The sequence below is a fragment of the Acinonyx jubatus genome, chromosome X (assembly GCF_027475565.1).
Source record: "Acinonyx jubatus isolate Ajub_Pintada_27869175 chromosome X, VMU_Ajub_asm_v1.0, whole genome shotgun sequence".
Taxonomy (NCBI): Eukaryota; Metazoa; Chordata; class Mammalia; order Carnivora; family Felidae; genus Acinonyx; species Acinonyx jubatus.
This window is the reverse complement of record NC_069389.1, coordinates 2,466,702-2,487,723: the sequence shown is the minus strand read 5'-3', so window position 1 is coordinate 2,487,723 and position 21,022 is coordinate 2,466,702. Positions and strand designations below refer to the sequence as shown.

At 41.1% G+C, this 21,022-nt stretch overlaps 1 long non-coding RNA gene and 1 pseudogene across 1 annotated transcript in view; one reads left to right on the top strand and one right to left on the bottom strand.

Annotated features, from left to right (window-relative positions):
- Window positions 1-21,022, top strand: part of LOC128311542 (uncharacterized) — a 200,107-nt gene that overhangs the window by 104,119 nt on the left and 74,966 nt on the right. The window lies entirely within an intron of this gene.
- On the bottom strand, window positions 19,101-19,275 carry LOC113597175 (uncharacterized; annotated as a pseudogene).

Here is a 21,022-nt window from a genome sequence, read left to right as displayed (position 1 = left end):
CAGGAGGAATGCCATATTTGACTAATTCTGGTTACAAAACACCCATTGGAGGACATTTCTCAATGACTTAAAAACTCTGCTTGTCTCTCTGTCTCTCTATTTCAGCAGCCTCCACAATGACCAGGTATAATACCGTCTGCGAGATTAAGGTTGTCCACAGTGGTCGTACTGATATTTTGGACAGAATAATCATTTGTTTGGGGGTATGCCCTGTATACACTAGTAGGTAGGTGGTAGGTAGCATTCCCAGCTTCTTGCCCGCTGCGCCCCCCGCCCCCAGATGCCGTTAGCATCCTGTCCCTGAGCTGTGACCATCAAAAGTGGCCCCTTCTCACGACCGCCATGTAACAGATGCTACATCATGTAATTTCCATGAAATGGGCAGCGAGGACTGGAGCCGTTGGGATGTACTCAGAAATACTTACCGAGTGGTTATGAGTTGCACAGACTCATTGCATTTCCTACATTCTTGTCTTGCATTTGCTAAATGCTTTCAAAAGTCTTATTTGAAATACTAATGCAGAGTAGCTATGGAAAGGAAGCCTGGGGGCGCCTGGGTGGCGCAGTCGGTTAAGCGTCCGACTTCAGCCAGGTCACGATCTCGCAGTCCGGGAGTTCGAGACCCGCGTCAGGCTCTGGGCTGATGGCTCAGAGCCTGGAGCCTGTTTCCGATTCTGTGACTCCCTCTCTCTCTGCCCCTTCCCTGTTCATGCTCTGTCTCTCTCTGTCCCCAAAATAAATAAACGTTGAAAAAAAAATTAAAAAAAAAAGAAAGGAAGCCTGATTTCCAAGTGGGAGATGAGAAGAAAACAGGCTGGCGGGGGGAAGCTGGGTGTTGGGGGCTAGACCCGCGTTCTAATTTTCCATGTTGACGCATCTCTTCCTATGCTCAGTTTAAAACATTCCCAGGTACTGGTTCCTGAGCGATACTGGACCCTTGTAATTAGCTTTGGGCACCACACGTCGGCTCCCCAGGAGGCTTTCATGAATAGGAGGTGATGGGGATATTTTGGTTGTTTGTGTGGGAAAGACAAGGGAGGCAGGCAGTGAACCAAGTTCTTTGTGTGGCTCTGTCCTTCTTCCAGCACTGCACAGCTTTGTAAATTTTCTTTAGAGGGGATGGGAGCGGTCTTGCAAAGCAGTCCCCATTCACGGCTCTTAGTTCTCTCTGCATCTGTCCAAACCCTTAGGTCCACCCACAAGCCCGAGTTTTAACACTGATGTGTTCTTTGACCTGTTTTTTGCATTTTATAAACTTGGAACCTCACCAAATATGCCTGATTTTTTTTTGTTTGTTTTTTGTTTTTTTTGGTTAAGTGGATTTTCTGATTCTGTGTGTAAGATGCTACTCATGTTGTCTTACGCATTTGGGTATTTATTTAATGCATTTGAATATGCATTTGAAGTTCCAGTATATGAGTTTACCTCTATTTTTTTCTATTCTAAACTTGATGAGTAATATTATTTCTGGTGTCTTGTCTCTCAGGACACTTTCTGATAAGTGTCTGTATGTACTTCCGGCGGGTAAATAGGTATATAAACAGTGGGATTGCTACATCATACCAGGTAACGCAAGATTTATTAAGTGGCTGCACCGTGGTATATATATTCAACTGGTTGTATAACAAAGTTCTAGTTTATCTACAGCATCATTAGCACTTGGTATTTCTTGCCACTTTATTCCTAGATTTGGGTAAGGGTATAGTAGTATCATATTGGGTTTTTAATACCGTTATTTTGATGACAGGTAATGTGAGAACCTGTTCGTATTGGTGTTGGCATTTGAGTGGTGCACTTATGTTGGAATGTCTGTGTTTTTATGGAGTTTTAATAGGAGTGATAGATGAATCAATGAATGGCTGGATGGCTGGATAGAGAGATAGATAGATAGACAGACAGACAGACAGACATAGAAATAGATGGATGGTTGGAGGGATGGATGGGTGGGTGGATGGATAGATGGATGTATGGACAGACAGACAGAGATGGATGGATGGATGGATGGATGGATAGATAGATAAATAGAATTCTTTCTTGGATACATCTATTCAACTTCTATATTTTCCCACTTAGTTACATTGTCAATCTTGTGATGGTGTCATTGATAGTAAAGGAGATTAATTTTATTGTGGTGCAATTCATTAACGTTTCCCTGCATGCTTAGCACGTTTGCGTCCTATTTTAACAATGTGGTTCAATCAATGTCATGAAGATATTCCCTCTTTTCTTCTATAAACATTATATTGTTCATTTGTATATACCATACATCTAGAATGAATTTATCTAAATTGTGTTAAATCGTAGCAATTTACATAAATGATGTTAAATCTTAGTAAAGGTGCACATTCCCCACCATTCATTGTTCAGACCACATTCCTCTCTGCGCTTTACTGTCAAACTTGTCATAGGTCAGGTGACTGCGTACGTAGTATCTCTGTCAGGGCTCCCTTCATCCTGTTCGATTAGTCAATCAATTACTTTTTGTCTGTGGCAGTAAAACCCCACTGAATTCTAATAACTTAGAGATATCTACGCGCTGTCCTGAAGTTTCAAGATATCTTTTAGGAATGCATTTTCCTTCGTATCTCCGTGTGAGTTTTGCAATCAGTTTGTCAATATGTAAACCGGTGAGATTTTTATAGCAATTGGGCTAAATCTGTAAATTAGGATAGAAACAGTATCCTGATTCATGAACAGGATGTACTCCTCCATTAAGTAAGTTTTCATGTTTTTATAATAATGTTTGGCAGTTTATAGTGTCCGTAACTACTATATCTCATTACATTTATTTGGAAATATTTGATATTTTGATGTTTTAACTGTCCCATTTTGTAATGTGTTTTTATTTGCTCTTCTGGCCTATGGGAATAGATGTTTTCATTATTTGAATCCAGACACGTTCCTAATTTAAGTTGCTATTTCTGATGGCATATCTGTAGATCCTATGAAATTTTCTACGTAGATGACCTTGACTTCTATGAATAATATATCTCATTTAAAATAATATATGTGCATATATGTATCCTGAGTAATGTGTTTATGCATTCAACATTTGCTTTAAAAACATAAAACATAAAATTATAAACATAAATCTCCAGTACAGTGATAAATAGAAATGAAAAAATTATAATAACAGATATATCCTTGTCTCCTGCCAGATATTTGTGGAAAAGCTTCAATAATAAATTATTAAGAATAATTTCAGGGGCACTTGACTGACTCAGTCGGTTAAGCGGTGGAATCTTGATTTCACCTCGTGGCATGATCTTGCGGTTCCCGAGATCGAGACCTGTGTGGGGCTCTGCGCTGACACTGAGTGAAGCCTGTGTTTGATTCTCTCTCTCCCCCTCTCTCATCCACTCCCCTGATCACACTCCTACTCTCTCAAAATAATTAAACTTAAGGGGCATCTGGGTGGCTCAGCCAGATAAGCGTCCGACTTCGGCTCAGGTCATGATCTCGCGAGATCTCGCGTGATCTCGCGTGAGTGCGAGCCCCGCGTCGGGCTCTGTGCTGACAGCTCAGAGCCCGGAGCCTGCTTCAAATTCTGTGTCTCCGGCTCTCTCTGCCCCTCCCCCACTTGTGCTCTGTCTCTCTCTCTCTCTCTCTCTCTCTCTCTCTCTCTCTCTCTCTCTCAAAAATAAATAAATGTAAAAAACATTTTTTAAATAAATAAACTTTAAAAAATTTTTTAAATATATTTTCAGCCATACAGGTATTGGAAATAACCTTTGTCTGATGAGAAAAATTTCTCAAAAGCACAGTTAAGAGTTTATTTAAAAATCAGTAATGGCTATTACCAAGTGCTGAGTCTATTAAAAACATCACATATTCTTTATTCCTGTGTTGTTGGTGTTGAGGATTTTAAAGGGTTAAATTCACCTTGCATTTCTAGGACAAGGCCTACTTAAACACATACTGCTTGCATATGCCCCTGGGTTCAGTTTGCTCATGTTTTATATATCATATTTGCCTCTGTGTGCATGAGGGAAATTATATTAGTGCCGTTTTCAAATTTGGATAATGTGATCCTCATAAAATAAGTGGGGATTTTTTTTTCTCGCTCTGTCTTGTATGCAAGAGTTTGTTAATGTTGTTCAAGAATTCACCACATATCCGTTGTATCCACGGGGGCGCCTGGGTGGCTCAGTCAGTCAAGCACCCAACTTTGGCTCAGTTCACGATCTCACAGTTCGTGGGTTCGAGTCCCGCGTCGGGCTCTCTGCCGACAGCTCAGAGCCTGGAGCCTGCTTCGGAGTCTGTGGCTCCCTCTCTCTCTGCCCCTCCCCAGCTCACACTCTGTATCTCAAAAATGAATAAACGTTAAAAAAGCAATTTTAGAAACAGTGAATAACTTAAACATTCATAGGGATTCCCAGGTTTCTATTCCTGAATTGTCCAGTTTTGTCATTTGTAAACGAATGTGTCTGAGGCACCTAAATTTGGAATTAAATGAGCATAAATTTGCACATAGTATTCTTTTAAAACACCTTTACAGATTTTTGTTCTATTTCTTTTTGATTTTAATTTCAGTATAATTCACACACAGTGCTGTATTAATTTCAGGGCCCTTTAATATACCCTTAATGTTAGCAATATGTGTGATGATGTCACCTTTGGTAGTTCTTTTGGTGATGGTGGCCCCTGTTCTATCCTCTGAGAGCGTCACGAGACGTGTATAAATTATATGACTCTTTGCGAAGAAATAATTCACGGCACCCTTGATTCTTTGTGTTTATTTTACCATTTTATTTTTATGTGGTTAATGTTCCTGAGCTATAATATTTATTCTTCCTTTTCCATTCTTGGGTCTATCGCCACTGTCTTGTCGTGGGTTTTTATTTTGGATTTTGTTTTGCTGTGCCGCACGCATGAGAAAGAAAACTCAAAAATTGTTGACCAACCTTTGTTCTTCTGAGCGAGGTCCCAGCACCTGTATATTTTGAGCAAATTCCGTTTGAATTCCATCGTGCCTGCTTTCACACATTGCATTTTCATCGCTAGGCAGGTCATGTTTTCCCCCAATTTACGTTGTAATTTCTTGTCTGGCCGATACCTTATTTGGAAATGCATTGCTTCATTTTCAAATAATTGGGAATTTAGTGTTTATTTTCTTGCCATTGATGTGCAACCTGATTTCACTGAGAGCAGAGAGTGTTTGCCATAAAACTCAGTCCTTAGACTTCACTTGTATTGCAGCAGATTTATACAATCAGGCGGGTGTTCAAAGTGTATTTAAAAGAAAGTGCACTGTGCGTTTTTGTTTCTATCAGTCTGACCACGTTTATGAATATATCGTTGAAGTCATCTTTACCCTCAGTGCTTTTCTCCTGAATCTGTATTAGTTTCTGTGATTTGTGTTTTAAAATTACCCACCGTGATTTTGGATATTTTTATCGTTTCCTTTCTTTTCTGTCCATTTGTGTTTTTCAGTGCTGTGTCATTTACATGCATATGAATTTCAGATGGTGACGTCTTTACTGCATAGGTAATTTTTCTTTATAAAATCTCCTTATTCTTCACAATTCTGCCTTCAAGTCTGTGTAGTCTGACATTTAGAACAATTATACCAAGCTGCCTTGCTTTATTTTCGCCTGGGTTAACAATTTCTTTTTTTTACTTAAAATATTTTGCTACCTTTCTACTTAAGACATTGCTGTACTAATCAGCATATAATTGGATCTTGCTTTTTAATGTAGTCTGAAAATAGTTTTCTTTTAATAGAAGTTATAATATTCAGACCATTAACATCTAGTGTAACTGATATATTTAAACTGAACATACTCTATTAATTGCTTTGTATGCCTGTTCTGTGTTCCTTTTAGGGAAGATCGTCAGTCTATATTTATATTTTTCCAGCTATTCGTTAGCTTGTTACAGAGCATTTCACTATTCCTTACTTAGGTATTCTTCAGGTTAAAACATGCTTCCTTTACTTAGTGAGGCTGATATAAATGAGTCATTCTCCCCTTTTCCTAATTGAGATGTGATTCACAAGCTGTGAAGGTCACTGTTTTACAATGTACAATTTGGTAGCCTTTAGTATATTCATAAGATGTCAGTATGGCACCACTGTCCCGTTCTGGGTCATTTGCAAGACCCCAAGCAGATGCCCCATAACTGTTAGCCCTTCAGTGACCATTCACCTTCCTCCCAGCCTCTGGGAACCATAAATCTACTTTCTGTCCCTATGGATATCCCTCTTGTAGACATTTCTTATACCCAGTATCCCATAATATGTGGTCTTGGGAACTTTCTTGGGGTGGGTACTTTCATTTCCTTGGCGTTCAATTTCTCATTCGTAGGGTAACTGTCTCCTACTGATTCCGAGCTCCGGGAGCCTTAAGAGGAGCACTGCATGAGCAAAGGTGTTGGCAATGTTTGGGAATCATAGACTTCTATTTTAAAATATGGATTATTTTACAGGAGCACCTGGCCAGCCCAGTCAGTAGAGCATGTGACTCTTGATCTTGTGATTGTGAGTTTGAGCCCCACGTTGGGTGTAGACATTACTTAAACATAAAATCTTTAAGGGGCGCCTGGGTGGCTCAGTCGGTTAAGCGTCTGACTCTTGATTTCGGCTCAGGTCGTGATCTCACGGTTCGTGGGATCGAGCCCCATGTCGGGCTCTGCACTGACAGCTCGGAACCTGCTTGGGATTCTCTCTCTCCTTCTCCGTCTGCCCCTCCCATGCTCTCTGTCTCTCTGTCTAAATACATACAATTAAAAGAAAATAAAATCTTTAAAACAAAATAAAGATAAAAATGGATAATTTTGCAAATGATCATTTTATATTTTCTAGAAATATTTACTTGGTATTGTCCATGATGCCTAGGCTCTAAAACTTAAAGAAATAAGTCGATCAGACATGAGTATTGACATAGTTTTTCTTCAAACATGTTAGGTCAAATTTCTGGAATTAAGGAACTAAATCATTAGCCTCAATGGTACCCAAGACATAGCCAGTAAAGTCCCAGAATTATAGATACAATCCTGAGAAAAACCCATAGTCCACAATACACATGCTTACATATCACATTAGTATGTCCCCCTTTCTTCTTCATGAAATTCTGTGAAGACCCACCAGTATGTACTTAACAGTTTGTATACGTATTTACGTGTGCACATATTCACATGAACATCTCTACGTGGGGTTTTTTTTAGTATTTTGATTAAGTAATGCTTAATATGTTTTTATAAAAATGACATGAATGAAACCCATAACTCTGTGAGATACAAGTGACCCCTCTAAATGCCAAAAACTATAGATATAATTAAATGTAATTAATTGGGCACCACAGTTAACATCCGTGATGGGCTTGGGGGGAACTTGGCCCCATCTTAAATGCACATGCATTGTCTACTTATTTCTACTTGGTACTTCAGGTATGAATCTCCACGTTGTTCAAAATCAAACAAAAGCGTGTTTGCGCTTTAACTTTTCATTTTATCGGGTACCTTTTCTGTCTCTCTCTGGTATTAAGTAACTTCTTAACCCATCACTCAGGCATCAAGCTACTAAGGTCATTTAATAAATATTATAATTTCCTTCATTAGAAATTATGTCACCTATCCTGGAGTTGACCTTGGTCCTTTCACTGTGAATATATTTAGTTAAAACAATGAGTATTGCAGCTGATGTATATCTATATTTGATTAACCACTGTTATTCTTTCTTCCTATCTCTCTAATGAGGTGTCTCTCTTAGGGTGTCGACAAATGGTCTGCACTCTCTCATTAAAAAAGAATGCCCTGATTATAAATCAAGTCTCACTGAATGAGCTACGTTAAGCTGACTAGTGAAGTAAGGTCCCTGGGAGATCAATTAGGATATAATATAGACGATCTGGCTCAATACCTGGTCATGATTTATAGAACATGCACTCGAAATCGAAAGGGGCATGTGTGGTAATAATTAAATCTTTGAAGGTTGTTAATAATTCTCCATTTTCCTTTTGATTACGTCCTAAATAAAATTGTCCACTTAACTATGAGTTCATCAGCCTGCTTCTATCCTGAAAAGGCGTTTATTTTTTATGTGTTTTAAAATCGTATTACTTATTTTGAGAGAAAAAGCGCAAGCAGGGGAGAGGCTGGGAGAGGGAGAGAGAGAGAATCCCACGCAGGCTCCGTGCTGGGAGCTCAGAACCTGACGTGGGGCTCAGTCCCACGAACCATGAGATCATGACCTGAGCTGAAATCAAGTCGGACACTCAAATGACTGAGCCACTCAGGCACCCCTAAAGATTTTATTTTTGAGTCATCGCCACATGCAGCATGGGGCTCAAACACACAACCTGGAGATTAAGACCCTCATGCTCTACCGACTGAGCCAGCCAGGTGCCCCATGCCCTACATATTTCCATCCTTCTTTGTAGACTGCTTAGAAGGTATCACAACTCAGTGCTACTGGGAACATACACAAGAGCCCCAAGCGGAGATTAAAATCCCCTGGGGCGAGTGAGTCCACAAGGACACGGGTGCCGTGACTCAGAACAATCCTGGGAGCTTCGTGTGGCCACAGATGGGGAACACCCAGGGCATGCGGATGCCTCGAGAACTTTCTCTTCAATGTAGTTTAGTCACCGTCACACACAAACTACCATCATAACCATCTTGAAGTATAACAGTTCGGTGGCACTAAGTGCAGTCATCATGTCGTGCAACTGTCCCACCATCCATGTCCAGAACATCGTCTCCTCCCAAACTGAATGTCTGTCCCCATTAAACACTAACTGCCCTTCCTCTCCCCTGAGGACACATCCCCTCGTGTGTTTGACTCCACCCCCTTTCCGAGCTCCTGAAATGCCTCCCGATTTCCACCTGCAGACAACGGGTGTCCATCGCTCCTCCATCCGTCCCGCAGCTGTCTTGCGGCTCAGCTCTGAGGCCTTGGTGCCGATGCCTCTGGTCTGCTGCTCCAGCGTTGCCTGTCTCTAGCTTTACTGGGTGCAGCGGTGTCCCCCTAAATCCACACCCACCCGGAACATCAGAATGCCACCTCACTTGGAATCAGGGGCTTTGCAGATATCGTTAAAGATCTTGAGATGAAACCCTTGTAGATTTTACCTTGGGCGCCCAACCCAGTGACTGGTGTTCTTCCGTGAAGAGGAGACAGAGACACACAGGAGAAGCCGCGTGAAGATGGACACAGAGCCAGGAGGGACGTGGCCACAAGCCAGGGGACTCTTGGAGCCGCAGCAGCTGCAAGCGACAAGAAATATTTCATCGGAAGCCAAAGCAAGAGAACCTCTCAAAGTAAAAGTTCCTAAGACACAGCATAACGCGGCAACGTAGGCGACTTGTCGTAATCACGTTTTACCTACACGATGGGGGAAACCCTCCCGTATAGATGGGGATGTAACAGCGTCCGGCAGACCTGTGTTGTGCAAATCCTGGAAGGCATTCTGGGCTATGTGCTTTGCCTGTGCCCAGACTTCATCATCCTTGTCATGTGTACGGGTGCGTGTTTGGACCGAAAGGCATGAGATTACCACCCCGCAGACTTTGTGTGCCATCCAGAGATTTCCTGGCCAGTTGAGTGCTAAACCCTTCAACTTCCCTGGGGAAGAATACGTCTCGCCACGGTAGGAATGAAGCTGTGGTAAAGGATAGCTCCTCAGTGCTGGCTGGTTCCTTCAGTGGTAGTGCTTACCCTACAATGAAAGATTCGGAGAAAGCCAGACTGTCTTCTCAAAAATAATCGACCCTTCTTATCTAAATAAAGACAACAAAACCCGCATGATGGACAAAGCCCGGGGTCTTTCTGCCAAACCACTTAACCTCGTCAAGTCTATGTTTTTTAAGAGTGTTAGACCTACAGACATCACATTGAAGCCAGGAATCTCCAAGGCCGAAGGCTTGTTCTTATTTTCATCATTCAGTTATCGTCAACAACAACCTGCTCTTAATATGCTATCTGCAGACAGACAGATGATGCCAGAAATAACCTGATCTGAAATCAGAGCTCATGCTTTATTCATCAGGTCTGGTTTATATTATTTCTGGCACTAACAGCAAAATTGGTGCACGGCTCCTTTGGAGAATAATTTAGGACTCATCGATTGCAAAGAATGCCTGATAGAACAGTATCTACCCGATGTACACAGACAAGTTAGAGACTAGGGCTCTTGTCTACTCGCTCTGCTGAGTTAATAGAGAAGGAGGCAACACAATCTTGGTTCTTCCTCAGCGATGCCTAACCGCAGAGCCAGGTAGGTCATGATGATGTCAAAGAAAGCCCTGATCTACCCCTATAACACCTTCACCATAACAATAGTGCAGGAAGGCACTAAGTGCCACCTAGGAATGCAGCAGAAAGAAAAGTCAAGTGGGCTCAGCATGTGCAGAGAAGCAAACCTGGTCTCAGAGGCCACATGGCCCAACCATTACTGTTGAACCCACTTGGGTTGGGAGTGAGCAAATCTACCTTCCTCTCCTGCCTCTGCTTCCCATCAAAATGGCAGTCTGGGATGTGGGTTGCATGCTCCAGCTCTCGGACATACGTCTCCCACAGCACAGGTACCTCATGCATTGGAACACCTGGGCCACCTTGTTGTCATGGAAATCCCATCCCTTTTGGCTTCTTAGGTACTGTCCTTCTTTCTACCATTTTGTTTCATCTCCAAGTCCTTGGTTGTCTCCTTTCTGTGTTTTCTATTTGTTTTAGAGTCCTCTTCCAGACTTCCCTGCCAACAGCTCAAACGTATGGTCTACACTAGCCCCCCTACACCTCCCAAATTCTGTCTTTGCTCAGGATTCATTGCACTGATTCAAGTTCGTGTTTATCCAGCCAGTTCTCAGAGTGATGTCATGGCCGCCTTCTCCTTTTTTGTCCTCTCAGATTCAAACTTCTGATTATGCGTTGTGTTTGTACATTGTTCTCTGTCCCCGCAATGATCATGCTCATTCTGTCCACTCCATTGTTTTAGCTTCAAATATTTGCAGTCTGTTTCCGTTTCCTAGAGCTACCGTAATGAAATACCACCAGCCGTGTGGCTTACGGCACTAGAAATATACCCTTTCCCAAGTCTGGAGGACAAAATCCAAATTCAGAGTGTTGCAGGGCTGTGCTCTCTCTGAAGGCCCTACAGGAGGATCCTTCCTTGCCTCTTCCAGCTTCTGGTGGCTTCTGGCTGTCCTGAGCTTGTGGCCGCATCCCACGCACCTCTGCCTCTGTCTCCACATGGCTTCTCCTCCGTGTCTGCATCTTCACATGAGGTTCTCCTCTCTCTGTGTCTGTCGCTCTGTTTCTTCTCTTCTTACAGGGACACCTGCCAGCTTGGATTAGGACCCACACTACACCTGTCTGACCTCACCTTAACTGACATCTTAATTATATGTTGCAGAGACCATATTTCCAAATAAGGTCACATTCCCAGCTCCTGGGGAGTAGGACTCCAACCTATATTGCTGAGGGGCACCATTCAGTCGATACCGTGGTTAAAATGCTAAATTAACTATGTTCTCTCCAACCTCAATATCGTCATTCAGTACATGTCCAAGAGTTTTCTTTCTTAAAAACAAAAATGCTTACGCATTAAGTCACCTTACACCACCTCTCAGGACATATCACTGCTTCCTCTTGACTTACAAAGTTCGTTGAGATTGAGTGACATTATGCATTAAGCGTCTACAGCCTAATCACCGGCCCCACAACTGCATCACCTCCCTGTGATGTGCCACATCGTTTTGTCCTCGTTCCTGTCTCCAGGGCTCAGTCCATCCTTTTTCTGTAATACCCTCCCTAGAGCAATCATGACTCCACTAAGGCCTGTGAACACCGTCCAACCCCCCGCATGGTTATTTCTACCATCTTCCCCTTGTGGAACTTTCCACGTACCCTATTTTAGTATCTGTGTTTTAAGGAAAAGGAAAACTTGTTTGTTGACCCTATACCATGTATCAGACAGAAGTATAGATGCTTCACCACCAGTTTCTTGCTTAATCTTCGGAAATGCCTCTCAAACCAGAATTATCCTCCTTTCAAAAATGGAGGAAGTGGGTCTCAGAGAGGCAAAGACACCCAAGGTCACAGGGCTCCAAATTGGCAGACTATCATTTCAACCCGATTGTGACCCCATTACTCATTCCACCTACCCAAGTCACCTCTCAAATTTGTGATCACGATGTCCCCTTGGTGCCAAGATAGCTTTATCTCTGGATTCCTATAGCTTATATCACAGCCTTGAACTTTCCCAGGTATAGATATAAAATGAGAAGGAAAATATAATTCCTCTGCCTGTTGAATTCTCTTTGAGTGCAGGACCTTATCTGTGTTCAGGCTTAAATAATGCTATAAAGCAGTTCACCAAAAGTAGAGCCAGTGCACCTGGGTGGCTCACTCAGTTAAGCGTCCGACTTCGGTTCAGGTCGTGATCTGGTGGTTTGGGAGTTAGGTCCCAGCTTTGGACTCTGTGCTGACAGCCTGGAGCCTGCTTCAGATTCTGTGTCTCCCTCCCTCTCTCTCTCTCTCTCCCCCTGCCCTGCTCACACTTTCTCTCTCTCTCTCTCTCAAATATAAATAGACATTAAAAAAAGAAAAAGAAAAGGTAGAGTCATTGGTTCATAGAAGACCAATTCCCAGGCATAAAAGTCTGAACCACAATGTGGATACCTGCACCCCATCCACAATGATAAAACCAGATTTTACTCCCGGTTTTCAAGTTGTGCATCATCCTCTTTGCTTTGACAGACACATGCCAGAACCCAAAAACTGTGGTAAATCTGAAGACAAATGTTGCAGAGTCAGCATTCAACCCAGGCACAGCTTAATCAGTAAGCCTGACTTAATCAAGGCATTTCCACATGGGAGCACTTTTAGTGTTTATTATACCCCAATCAAAACGGTTTTCCTTTCTGACAAGTTCTGAGCCGTGTGCTAATCACCTTGCCTGGATAAACTTGACATGAGAGGAGATTTTGTTTTTAGTTTAAACTTTGGGACATACTGAATCTTACTTCAATTGGGTGTTTGAAGCAGGTTTTGCAGCAAAACAAAAGTATTTCATTGAGTGATTTGAGTGCTTACGTTCAAATAAGATTTTTTTTTCTGCTTTGGCAAGTGTCTTCTCATGCATTCATTCATTTTCTCATATATATATGTGAGTGTGTGTCTATTCACTTATTTGCACGATGCGTGGTGTTCTCTTTGCTCTTTTCATGGATCTGTATAAGAAACCATTAGGCAATACCAAATTTGTTTGGAAAAGCAGTAAGTCCAGATACACATCTTCACCAGCTCAGATTCCCCAAAAACTAGGCATGCCCATCTGACCCTCTCCCTAATCCTGATTAAAACCACTTCTAGAACTGGAATTGATGAAATTCCAGTGGAATTAAACTGAATTCTACTTGTAGAACTGGAATAGATCAAAATGAATGCACACTTTAAATTGTGGTGGGTGTTGCAGCATCGCTTTGCTGATGTTACAATGATTTACAGTTTCACCAATTATGTAGAAAGTGTTTCTCCGTTCTCTCATCAATTTGGTGAGTGTTGTCAAACTTTGTCATCTTCTCCAATCTAATGAGCACATGTTTTAATTTTAATTTACATTTCTCTTACTATAAGATTAACATATCTTCTTAAATAACATTTGGTGAATGATCTATTTGTGCCTGTTACCCATGTTTTACTTTTTTTTTTAAAGTTTACTTATTTATTTTGAGAGAGAGAGTGTGTGTGAGTGCGGGACAGGCTGCGAGAGGGAGGGAGAGAAACCCAAGCAGGCTGTTCAATGTCAGCACAGAGCCCGATGTGGGACTTGAACTCACAAACAGTGAGATCATGACCTGAGCTGAAACCAAGAGTGGGACGCTTAACCGACTGAGCCACTCAGGTGCCCCACCCATGTTTCTCAGTTGGACTTGTTATTAATTTATGTGTGTATATCTTAAGTACACGTTATATTTATTTTGTACACTAAAATAGTTTTACTTATTTTTATTTCTTTTTTTTTTTACTTATTTTTATATCTTTTGGTTTTGCTTATGGTATTTCCCCGAGCAGTGCCTTAAATGTACTCTAGTATACCCATCTTTTATTAAAAAAATTTTTAACATTTATTTTTAAGAGAGAGACTGAGCATGAGTTGGGGAGGGGCAGAGAGAGAGGGAGACACAGAATCTGAAACAGGCTCCAGGCTGACAGAGCCTGGAGTGGGGCTGGAACTCATGAACCGCGAGATCGTGACCTGAGCTGAAGTCAGACACTTAACTGACTGAGCCACCCAGGTGCCCCTATTATACCCAACTTTTAAAGAAATTTATTCCTGTGCTATGAAATCACTTACCACTCTGAGATTATTTAAACAAAAGTTTCCCACCCCTTTTTCTTGTACTGTATTATTTTCCTATTTCCTTTGAAATATGTGATCCGTAGGATTTATCTGTTGACTGACAGGTGAAGGAGAGTGTTGATACGCATCACCTTTTTGTTTCCCCAAGTGGTTATTCCTTTACCTTTATATACATCCAAATATGAAGGAGTCCATTACGTATTAACTCGTTTTATACTTTGATATGAATTTCTGGATGCTCTATTTTATGCAAAATGTCTACCAAACCGTATGTAACAAAAGCCAACCCATTGATTAATTAGGCTTTATATCAAGTTTTGCTTACTCTTATTTTTTATTTGTTTTCAATGTTTATTTATTAGAGCACAAGTCCCCACCTGAGCATAGAGAGGGAAAGGGAGAGAGAGAATCCCAGGCCGACTCCACACTCAGCACGGAGCCTGACAGGGGGCTCAATCTCACGACCTCAAGATCACAACCTGAGGTGATATCAAGAGTCGGACGCTTAACCAACTGAGTCACCTGCGTGCCCCACATTTTACTTTTAAAGTATTATATTTGAGAAAATTTTGGAAAGGCAGTCATATAGAAGAGTCTTGGAAAATGCAAAACTGATAGGCAGAGATGGTTCCCAGTTGACATTTTAGTTGTATTTATTTCCTGCACACGCTTCAGGTGCATGGAAATGTTGACGTATGTATGTAATCTATTTGAATATTTTATTCCCCCACATTAGTCTAATGATCTTGGGATCATATCTTCCTGATCACATGGCTAATACTATTAATGTACAATTTACGTCAAATGGAGAGCCTTATTTTTATTTTTTTCACGTTACATTTACAAATAATATCTTCACGCCAATTTCATTTGTGTGATCTATCACAGTCCTATACCAGGCTACAGCTAGTTATATCATCTGACCAAAATTTTTATTTTGCTTTGTTCCAGAGGACTCTTATATCATCGGAGGTATGTCTTCATTAAGATTTTCAGAGTCTTGGGGCGCCTGGGTGGCTCAGTTGGTTAGGCAACCGACTTCGGCTCAGGTCATGATCTCACAGTTTGTGGGTTCAAGCCCTGCGTCAGGCTCTGCGCTGACAGCTCAGAGCCTGGAGCCCGCTTTGGATTCTGCGTCTCCCCCTCTCTCTACCCCTCCCCTGCTCACGCTCTGTGTCTCTCTGTCTCTCAATAATAAACAAACATTTAAAAAAAATTAAAAATAAAAAAAAGATTTTCAGAGTCTTGGCCCAGCACCATCTGGCTTGGTGCTTTTGGTGAGGGCGGTCTTTCTGTCCTGGGTTTAATGTTACCAGACAGACGTCCATGGTTTATAAAAGTTCATACTTCGCTTTGAATGAATTTCATCCTGACTTTCAATAATCCCCAGTGTAACTGAGTACCTAAAATGACTTTATTCATAAATGTTGCTAACATTTGAATTTATACTAAATTTGGAAGCGATCTTTTTTTTTCTACTGTATGAATATTTTGCATATATCAGTGAGCATTCAGAAATCATGTGTGCCTCCCTCCCTCCCTTTTTTTCTGTGAGTGCAAGAACATAATTTTTCCTTCCGCCCTTGTTCTGCAATACATGTTATCGTCCATTCATTTACTCCGCAACAAAGTTTTGCTATGCATGTAAATAGAGTCATGGAAAGCTGCATGCTGAACGCAGAGTGAGGACACGTGGATTTTAATCCCAAGATGTTCTTGCTGTGAGGTTTCGTGCTCTTAACCCCATAGATGGGGTACATGATTCCCCATCTATGAAGCACATTTACTTGCGTGCAATAATGGGAACCACTTAGGGCCACTCTCCTTTTGTGAGTGCCTGTCCACAGCGTAACACGAGACTGGCTCTCTATACTGGCTGGAATGCAACGCTGAATGGGCATCTGGCTGGAAATTTTATCATTGCGATGTGACTTCTGTCTCAGCATTCTTAAATCTGCGACAGCATTTCTCAAGAACGCTATTTATCCAGCGCAGGGAGCCGCAAGCTGTCCTTGGTTGCCATGGCATCTTCACTTTGGCCCCACTATCAGGCAAACGACCTTCAAGAACTGTCCAGTGTCATGAAGAATCCTACATGAGTGAAAGCAAACCCCTTCCTTCCTTTAACCTACAAGATACGAGAGCTTTTTTTTTTTTGCCTTTTTTTTGTTGTTGTTGTTGTTGCATTTATCTGCGAGGAAAGAATACAATTAAATTTGAATGCGTTTGCTAGACTTGCAGGTGCCTTTTGACCTTCACGGTTGCTTGATGATCCTTATTTCACACCTACCAACAGAAAGCTCGGAATGATTTTTTTATTCCTTGTGACTGAATGTCAGGGAGCACAGCTGTCTGGATCACTATGCCCTTAGTAATCACCAGCATCACATGTGTCTTTTTCATGTTGATTCAACAAGTATTTACGGGGTGCCAGTTTGTGTGACAGGTTCCTCCAGCTGCCTAGGTTTCCTGATGAGCACAACAGATGTGATATCCAGGAGATTACATTTTTCTCTTTTCCTGTTAACTTTTCTTGCCCTCTCCTTCTCTTTATCTTCCCTCCGTTGGCCATCTCACCAGGTATCGGGTCTTTCGGTGGCATTTCCACGTCACCGTCTCCCCCACTTGCTTTTCTTGACTAGAACACTCTCCTCAACTCATACCAGTAAACCCAGCCATCTCCTTCATGTCTCTGTTTGGTTGCTTAGCGGACATCCCACACTCATCTTCTAACCTGCTGTTTCCATGTTTCCATGCTTCTCATTCCATCATTTCAGATGCTCTCAAAGTCTTTGCTCATCTCCTATTTTCTTTTCCCCACTACATCAGTTATTCACACCTTCAAGGCATGTGCAGGACGCAACCTCTCATGCTTTACTTTGGTAGAACCATCCATGGATTTCTACTTGTTTCATGGAACAGCGTAACTGGCCTCTCTCTCTTCACTCTTGACCTCTTTTTATTCTCAACACGGTGGCCTGTGTTCCTCTTGGGAAAACATGAGCCGTCTGCCTGTGTTCCTCCTGTCAGCATGCCTCAGGGATTCACGTCTTTTCTTCGGGAGTAATAGCCAAAGTTGCCCAAATGACTACAGTTCTGACGTAATCTGGCCCCTTCGGTCTATGAACCCCACTTGCATGTGAAAGTGTCACTTCTGAGCACCGACCTCTACTTGGTCAGCTGCACGGACCTCCATGCTGTTGCCCCAATATGCCTGGAAGATTTGCACCTCCCAGATTAGTCCCCACTAGTCCTCCTCCCTGAAACATCACCCCTCTCAAACGGAACCATACTCAGCCCTCTCACTGCTTCTAAACCCTGCTCAAACCCGACATCTTTGAGAGACCTGCCCTGATCATCTAGTTTTAAAATCTGACACCTCCCCACCTTTACATTTCTGATCATTCATAGCCTGCACTGTCTTCTTTATTTTTTCCATAGCTCTTATGTCCTCCTAAAATACTAAGTCGTGTATTTGTTACGCTCTTGTGGGTCTACTAACTCAAATAGTTTCCATAAATGTACAGGTCTTTGTCATCTTGCTCCCCCAAAATGCATCCGTAAAGATCCCATTTAATCTTTAAATGTTATTGAATTAATGAGAGATTTAATTGAAGAGCATTCAGTTTAGGCAAACTTCCAGGGCAGATAATGATAAAGTCCTTCCCTGCCGTGGTAGCGTTTGCTGTCCAGGAACCAGCGACTTAAAGCAAACAATTTACTCGGGAACAGATAACTTACCTATTCGTGTAAAGATGAACTTTAAAAAGATAAAACATATCTCTGCTAAAAGGCAAAGGCTGTTTACTCAGTACAGTTAAGTCAGATACTCTTATGAAAATTAACTTGAAAATGTGAAACAGACTTAGTACATTTTTGTATAAACAGAAAACCTAATATGGGGTAGTCATTGTGATTTTCCAGTGGGTACCTACCTCAAAAATATATTCAACGAGAATCTTTTCACTTTCTTTATACACGTTGAGGACAGCTTTTGTGAGTGATATGTGCTTTCAGTACGTGTTCCTGCTACAAAAGAGCTTGACTCTTTTTTTTTTTTTTTTACAGTTCATGTATTTGTTTTGAGAGAGAGCAAGCATGAGTAGGGGACGGGCAGAGACAGAGGAAGAGAGAATCCTAAGCAGGCTGTGCACACTCACAGCAGAGCCTGAAGCCTGACTTGGGGCTCAAACTCACAAACCGTGATACCATGACCTGAGCCGAAATCACGAGTCGGGCGCTCAACTGACTGAGCCACCCAGGCGCCCCAAGCTTGTCTTTTTGCTGAATACTGCCTTTTGGTGAAAAGATGTTCTGTAATGTAGTCTTCTGTAATCTATATTTTTATCTATGTTTGCTATCTCCTTCTTTGGAGTAGCAAATTATATTTACATGTGTGCTACTGGTAAAAGGTATGCCTTGAGCCAAATTATGTAGCAAATTTATAATATGTATATATATATCCTAGATTTATACGATGCATATATATCCTAGATTTATATTATATATAAATGTATCTTTTATATAAATTTTATACAGCTTTAACCAGGAGATATATGTCTCCTAGATAAATATGCCAAAAAGAAAATTGGTTTAACATTAAAATAAGAAAAATTAATCCAAGATGAAAAGAATTCATACAGATAAAGAGGAATATTTTATGGTGGTTCATGGAAAACTTAGGAATAGTTGGAAGAGTTATAGTTTTAAAGCTCAAATAATTACAAGAAGGAATTCAAAATTTACAGTAACACACACCAATAGGTCAAAGACTAAGGGCATAGGGAAATTAACAAGCATAATAAATCAGCATAACACAAGGATAATTTTTTGTTCTAAACACATGTATGACATCAACAGGCCATGTTCTATTTTACAGTGACTTTTAATATATTCACGTTATGCATATCGGGTTTACTAAACCTAACATAATAAAATAGTACACTTGATCTTAGCCAAAAGGCCGAGAAGCGATAACATAATAAAATAGTAAATGAAAAACCCAATCTACCTGAACACTATCTTATTTGGATTCTAAAACTGTACTTTTAAACACTCAATAATTTAAGGTGGAAATCAAAAGAGGACATCAAAAGGAGTCTACATCAAAGGATGTGACATATATATATCAAAATGTATTCTTTAGACCCCAAAAGGATTTTCTTTTTTAAAAAAATTTTTTAATGTTTATTTATTTTTGAGAGAGAGACAGAGTACGAGGAGGGGAGGGACAGAGAGAGAGGGAGACACAGAATTGGAAGCAGGCTCCAGGCTCCGAGCCATCAGCACAGAGCCCGATGCAGGGCTCAAACCCACGAACTGTGAGATCATGACCTGAGCTGAATTCAGACGCTTAACCCCCCAAAAAGATTTTCTAAATGGACTAGGCAACAACCCATAAAGCTAAGGAAACAAATGATAAAATAAATGCAATGCGTATGAAACGATGGAGAGAAGAAAATGTCTTCACACCAACACAATCAGTAGATGAATGGATGAACAAAATGTGGACTGTATGACCAATGGAGTATTGTTCGGCCTCAAACGGAAGCAACTCCTGCAATATCAGAGAACGTGGGTAAACCTGGAGGACATTGTGCCAAGTGAAACAGGCCAGACACAGAAGGCCAAACACTGCATGACTCAGTTCCGTAAGCAAGCACGATAGCCAGTTTTTCAACTTAAATGTAAAACATCAAACTATCAATTTTTGCACAAATATAGGAGAAAATCTTAAGGATCTAGAGCTAAATCGATGCCAAAAGCATCCATAAAAGAAGCAAGTTACACCTGAAACTAACTGAATATTGTGTGTCAATTATACTTCAACTTTTTTTTTTTAAAAGCAGTTCATGCATCAGACTTCTTCAGCATTAAAACCTGGCTCTGCACAGGTTGTCAACCCAGCCTGTCTACATGATGAGGTATCTACTTGACTCTTGAAGCAGACAGTGGTATTTGAAAAGGAATTATATTAGATAAAAATTGATAATACTCAGGCAAATAGTAAAGTATAAATTATATGCTCAGAGAAAAGACACAAGGAAATTATTTAAACTCCTCAAGTAAACACAGAGAGAGCTGAACAATAAAAAGAGCAGAAGGCTGAATATAAGGGGAATAAAAACAACAAATACAATAAATAGAATGGTTACAAATATGTTAGACATTAATCCAACGACATCAGTAATTAAATATTAATGCTGAATAGACAGATTAAAAGATTGTAGGGGTGCCTGAGTGGCTCAGTCAGTTGAGCGTCCGACTTAGGCTCAGGTCATGATCTCGCGTTTCCTGGGTTTGAGCCCCGCGACGGGCTCTGTGCTGACAGCTCAGAGCCTGGAGCCTGCTTCGGATCCTGTGTCTCCCTGTCTCTGCCCCTCCCCCAATCACGCTCTGTCTCTTTGTCCCAAAAATAAATAAACGTTAAAAAAATTTTTTAAATCCTAGATAGGTTAAAATAAAGGGATGGAAAAAGATACGCTGTCCTTGCCCTAATCAAAACAAATCTGGAATAGACATATTAATTTCAGACAAATCAGACTTCACAACAAGGAAAATTATGAAGGATAAAAATATCAATGCATAATGTTGAAGGGGACCATTGTTCATGCAGATACATCAGGCATAAATATGCCAAAGACCAGACTATCCAAATACATGAGGTGAAAACTTATACAATTTATCAAAAATTATAGAAATAGAAAAATCCACTCTAAGCT